Here is a 6,699-nt window from a genome sequence, read left to right on the forward strand (position 1 = left end):
CTTTGGTTTGCCTTGAGTTTTAAAAGATGGACTTTAAAGCTATTTGAAAGCTATTGTAAGCTGGACTATCCATCCATGTTGCTGCTGAAGTCTCAGTTATAGTCCCTAAGAAGTTTCTCAGCACATAACCATCAAGGAACTTGGCCAATTTATTTTGGACGATTGTGACTTTCGGGGTTGAGAGAGTGGTAAAACAGAGAAGTATATGTCCTTTAGTTCTCCCAAAGACAGCAAACTGTGATATCAAGAGAAAAAGAAAGTGTTCATCGAAGCACTACCAGCCATAGACTGAGGTAGCCATGTCTACCCAAGGTGTGGGAAATTATGCCATAAGCCAATCTCAGTGAGCTTAAATATTTAGTAATTTTAAGATCTCAAGTTCTGAACAGTTCTCCCAAACATCTTAGGATGAAAGCGAGAGAAATCATTTTACTTGTACTTCAAGTACATTTTATCCTTCACTTCATAAGAAGAAACTATAATTATCATGATGGATGTCATTGACTGTATTATTCTACAAAATAAATAAATAAAACCTTTGGTTTAATAAACTTGGTGAATTCTGTAACTTATTTTTTAACATTTTCCAACAACTTTCCCCAGTTTCGACGAAGGTCAGAAATGTGGCAGACTTGGGGACAGACACACCATTTATGATAGAATTTAGATTTACACAGTGGTTTGTGTAACACAAACCAAAATTAATTTTGTAACACCAAAATCAGTCAGTTTTGTGAAATAAAAAAATCATTCAAATAAGTGATGAAAATATTAAATATTTGAGTATCAGATATATAAAATGAACACATGGGAAAAATTTTATTTAATTTTAGGTACGATTACATTAATGAATTCCATGAATTATTTTTAATATAATGAGATTATTATTTGATTCTTTCATATCACATCTTAATTCTGCTATAGAGAATAAAGAATACAAAACAAAGCAAATCTCACCTATGTGCTATTATTATTTCATTTTCTTCTTCAGGTCTGTATAGATTTTCTCATTATATTTAAAATTAAATAACAGATATTTGACCAACTATAACTATGAATAGCCCTGGAACATTTAGATGATATAAACTGGGACATTGCAGAATTTTGGGAAATGAAATTGATCTAAAGCATGTCATCTCAAAACACTTACCTCACTCCCTAACCTGTGAAACAAAGTTGTATAGGATAAGGCTCTCATTTGGTGAAGTTTCAGTGATGACTAAAAGGTCAATGACAGTCTAGAGGAGGAAAGGCCAGGATGACTTCGAATGAACATGTCAATAGAGATGTGACCACTTCACTTAGTCATAAAAGAACAGAGTGCTGCTAAGAGGAATCCAGACATGATACTGAATGCCAGATAGTAAGAGAGAATCAGAAATGCAGAGTGTCAGATGCTACCTGTGATATCAGACATACGCAAATGTGGTAACCAGAATCAGAACTTTTTTGGAAGTAATTAGGGTGCACAGAATTGGGGAAAATACAGAGAAATTCATATATCATTGCTGACCTAATGTTGTATATTGCATAATCAGTAGTCTAGAGAAAGAATATTCTTATTACTATAGGCTATAGGAAGTGAGAATGGACAATAATTCACAGTTGGAAACAACAGCTCTCTACTCAACTCTCTCTGAAAGTGCCAAGCTTTATGGCAAAGCAGAGTCTAATAGCTACAACAATGGCCTCAAATTTACCAATGGCTATGAAGATGTCACAGGACCATGTAACATTTTGTTGCATTCTGTCCCACGTGTGGTTGCAACTAGTCTGCAATGATCAGTGACAATTAACAAGAAAAGTCTGACTAGCAGGGAAAAATGATGCAAGTAACAAAAATATACAGTAGCAAATGAGAAGATTGGTTTATGGTTGTGGTTATGAGTGAATGAGTGTGCGTGTGTGTGTGTATGAAGATGATACTTGTAGTTGTGCACGTGCTGACATTAAGATGATAGTAATATAGTCCACCAATTTAGATATGCCTGGTCCGAGACAGAGAAAAGTAAATGCTCCACTTGGAGGGACATGTGGAACTGAGAATGGATATGGTCACAGGAAAGGAAGAGAAGAAGAGAAATATAGAGTAAGTGGAAACCGAAGCTGAAGAAGAGAAGGAGCAAAATGGCCCAGCTAAGGAGGCATATCAGGATAAATGGTTAGGCAAAGAAGGTAATTAAAGTAAAAGGAATATAGATACATGTATGTGTGCATAAATTTCTATATGTATATATAGGTATGTCCTCTCTGTTGAGTCCTGGTGGCTCAGTGGTTAAGAGCTCAGGCTGTTAACCAGAAGGTCAGCAGTTAGAATCCACCAGCCACTGGTTCTTAGAGACCCTATGGGGCAGTTCTACTCTGTCCTATAGGGTTGCTATGAGTTGGAACTGACTCCACGGCAAACAGGTTTGGTTTTTTTTTTGGTTTTTGGTCCTCTATACGTCAATAGAAAAACATTATTCCTGTGAATTCAGCCTAATTTTCCAGTGAATTCAGATTAAGTGGAATGTTAAATGAGTAATATCATCCTTGCTGCAAACATATCTTATGACATAAAACCTTTTTGAGTGCTCCTTTTATCTCTTTGTTTCTCAGGCTGTAGATGATCGGGTTTAACAATGGGGTAATAACCCCATACAGCACTGAGATGAGCCTGTCTCAGGCTGGGGAGTGGTGACCGAAGGAGGGGTGGATGTAGGTAAATATCCCTGTACCATAGAACAAACAAACTACAAGGAGGTGGGAAGCACATGTGGAGAAGGCTCTGCGCTTCCCTTCTGCTGATCTGATCTTCAGGATGGTGCATATGATGTAGATATAAGAGATACCAGTGATCAGGAAGGCGTTGACCCCTAAGACAATTCCTCACACAAAGAGAAGCATTTCTGCCACATATGTGGAAGAGCAAGAGAGGGCCACCAATGGAGGGATGTCACAATAATATTGGTTGACCTGCTTAGACTTACAGAAAAACAGATGGAAGGTGAACACTGTGTGCAGAAGAGAATTGAGAAACCCTGCTGCCCAGGTACCAACCATTAGCTGGACACAGCACCCCTTTGTCGTGAAGACGGTGTAACGAAGGGGGAAACATATGGCTACATACTGGTCATAAGCCATGACAGCGAGAAGGAAGACTTCAGTGCCTACCAAGGCCCCCAGGAAATAAAGCTCCAAAGCACACCCAACAAAAGAAATGCTTTTATTCTCAGTCAAGAGGTTCTTGAGCATCTTGGGAACAGTAGTTGATGGGCAGAAAATATCTAAGAGGGACAGATTTGCCAAAAAATAATACATGGGTGTGTGCAGCTTTCGCTCAGTCCCAATGGCAAGGAGAATGGCCCCATTTCCCACCAAGGTGACCTGATAGATGGCAACAAAGACCACAAAGAGAGGGTAGCGCACCTCTGGGAGGTCAGAGAGCCCTATGAGGATGAACTCTGTGATGGCAGTTTGGTTGTAGATATCCATCTCCTCTCTCTACTGGGGTCTTTCTAGAGGTGATGAAATAACAGACGCAGGTTAGACTGAAAACTAAGGAGCTCAGTGAGAGTAATTGGGAGTATCTAGCAAGGTGTATATAAGTTTTTGTGTGAAAGACTGACTTGATTTGCAAACTTTCACTTAAAGCAGAATAAAAATTATTTTTAAAAAATTCAAAAAAACGTCTATTTTGGATGACAAATTTTATATCACCAGTGGGCAGAGATAGATATAAGTATACAGATGAGTATAACAATAATTATCTACCACCCATCTGTCAATTTCTCATACTGTGATGGCTTGTCATGTTGCTGTGATGCTGGAAGCTATCCTACCTGTATTTTAAATATAAGCAGGGTCTCCCAGGAAGGAAAGGTTTCAGTGGAGCTTGCAGGCTAAGACAGACTAGGAAGGAAGTCCTGGCTATCTATTTCTAAAAATTAGCCAAAAAACCATAATGGGTTACAACAGAACATTGTCTGAGTTGCTTGCTTTGGAAACAATATCAGGAAGGATAAGGGTAAATTGATGGAGGAAAATATCACGTTCAATGATGTAGAGAGACAATGAGGGCGAGGAGATCCTTGGTGAGATGGATTCGCACAATAGCCATGATGATGGACTCAAACATGCTGGCAATTGTGGGGATGAAACAGGATTGACAACATTTCTTTCTGTTGTACATAAGGTCTCTATAAGTCAGAGGTCACACAACAGCAGCTATCAACAACAGCAATCTGTAGATGCATGTATGTGTGTGTATGTAAAAATTCCCATATATGCATAGGTATGTATACTATATATCAATAGAAAAGTATTCTTTCTATGAATTCTTTCACTTCCTCCTGTGAACTGATTCTAAGTGAGAAATGGAATCTCTTGTTAGTGCAAACAGTTAAAGCACTGGGCTGCAAACCAAAATATTTGGAAGTTCAGTTCAACCAGAGGTGCCACTGAAGAAAGGCCTCACAATCTACTTCTGAAAAATCAGCCATTGAAAATCCTAGATGGCACAGTTCTACTCTAACACACAAGGAGTCTCCATGAGTCAGAACAGATTCAAGGAAACTGGTTAACAGGAAGTAATAGTCACATAATATCATGCTTGCTGTAAACATATGACATAAAACCTTTCTGAGTGCTCCTTTTACCTCTGTGCTTCTCAGGCTGTAGATGATGGGGCTTGACATTGGGGTAATAACCCCATCCAGCATTGAGATGAGCCTGTCTCTGGCTGGGGAATGGTGACTGGAGGAAGGGTGGATGTAGGTAAATATTGCTGTACCACAGAACAAACAAACCACAAGGAGGTGCAAAGCACACATGGAGAAGGCTTTGCGCTTCCCTTTTCAGCTGACGGTATCTTCAGGATAGTGGATATAAGAGAAACCAGTGATCCACCATATCAGTACTAAGTACCTTGAAGGCGCTGATGCCCAAGATTCCTCCTACCACTAAGAGAAGCATTTCTGCCACATACGCAGAAGAATGGCAGAGGGCTACCACTGGAGGGATATCACAATAATTCTGGTTGACCCAATCAGACTTAAAGAGAGACAGGTGGAATGTGAACACCATGTGCAAAATAGAGTTCAGAAACCCTGCTGCCCAGGTTCCAGCTGTGAGCTGGACACAGCGACCTTTTGCCATGATAAGGGTGTAACAAAGGGGGAAACATATGGCCACATACCCGTCATAAGCCATGACAGAGAGAAGGAAGACTTCAGTACCTACCAGGGCCACTAGGAAATAAAGCTCCAAAGTACACTCAACAAAAGAAATGTTTTGCTTCTCAGCCAAAAGGTTCTCAAGCATCTTGGAAATAGTAGCTGATGGACAGAAAATATTTAAGAGGGGCGGATTTGCCAAAAAATAATACGTGGGCGTGTGCAGCTTTTGTTCAGTCCCAAAGGCAAGGCGAATGGCTCCATTTCCCACCCAGGTGACCTGAGAGATGGCAGCAAAGACCACAAAGAGAGGGTAGCGTAGCTCCGGGAGGTCAGAGAGCCCTATGAGGATGAACTCTGTGATGGTGGTTCTGTTGTAGACATCCACCTCCTCTCTCTACGTGGTTCTGGAGGGAATGAAACCAACAGATGTGGGTTTGTCTCAAAACCAAGGAATCCAATGATGAGAGACACTTGGGAAATAGTTGATAAATGGTTGGTGATGAATCAAGTTAGCTCTGCTTTAAAGGTTTCAGATATTGAAACCGCTGTTTAAAGCATCCTCTATACTCACGACTTTTCTTAGAGTATTCATCCTCAGTTCCTTACAAGAGGAAGCCCCCTCAGTAAGTAACTAAAGAAAAAAAAAAAATTTTTTTTTTTTTTTTTTAACTAAAGAGCCACTTAAAATTTCACATTCTGGGTAAAACCATTACTGATTTCTCAGCAGTATTTGGAATTTAACAATTCAGTGAATATTGATAGTGAATAGCTCACACCTGCTGGGGCACTAGAAGTCCTGGTGGTACAGTGGTTAAGCACTTGGCTGCTAACCAAAAGGTCAGTGGCTCACCAGCCACTCAGGGAGAGAAAGATGTGGCAATCTGCATCCCTAAAGATTACAGCCTTGGAAACTCTATGGGGCAGTTCCACTCTGTTCTATAGGGTCACTATGAATTGGAATCAACTCCAGGGCAAAGGGTTTAATTTACTTAGGCTCTTACTTTATTCTGCCTTGTGTTATCTCAATGTGTACAGTTTTATCCACCATATCAGTACTAAGTACCTTGAAGGCTGAAGCTGCGTCTTATTACTTGATATGTAAATTATAATACACACACACACAAACAAAGGCAGAAGCTGTGTCTTATTACTTGATATATAAATTATAAGTTACCAATTAGCAGACACAGTGTAAAAGCTAAATAGATAAATGTTGAGTGAAGGAATGACTGAAGACTAAAAGATGTGTTACCTGCCCTACAAAGTGTTTCTACTATGAAGGAATAAATATGGGAATGCTTCCATAACTTCAAAACCTTAATTGTTTAAATATGAACACTGCCTTGTTATTTTCTCATAAGGTATACCTTAATAAAATTTAATTTAACCAGTAAAATATAAATAAAACCTGACCCATTGTGTCTGATTGTGACCCGAAAAAGAATGAGGTATACTCACATATATATTCAACTCCCTTTCACCTTAAACCAAAAAAAAAAAACCATTGTTGACAAGCCCATTCCAACTTATAGTGACCCTGTAG

The 6,699-nt window shown here is 39.3% G+C and overlaps 2 pseudogenes; both read right to left on the reverse strand.

Moving 5' to 3' along the window:
- Positions 1–2,526: 2,526 nt before the first annotated feature.
- LOC126057223 (olfactory receptor 5V1-like) lies at positions 2,527–3,474 on the reverse strand (annotated as a pseudogene).
- Positions 3,475–3,913: 439 nt separating this feature from the next.
- LOC126057296 (olfactory receptor 5V1-like) lies at positions 3,914–5,748 on the reverse strand (annotated as a pseudogene).
- Between the last annotated feature and the right edge of the window lie 951 nt (positions 5,749–6,699).

Source organism: Elephas maximus, chromosome 13 (assembly GCF_024166365.1).
Source record: "Elephas maximus indicus isolate mEleMax1 chromosome 13, mEleMax1 primary haplotype, whole genome shotgun sequence".
In the NCBI taxonomy this organism is placed as follows: domain Eukaryota; kingdom Metazoa; phylum Chordata; class Mammalia; order Proboscidea; family Elephantidae; genus Elephas; species Elephas maximus.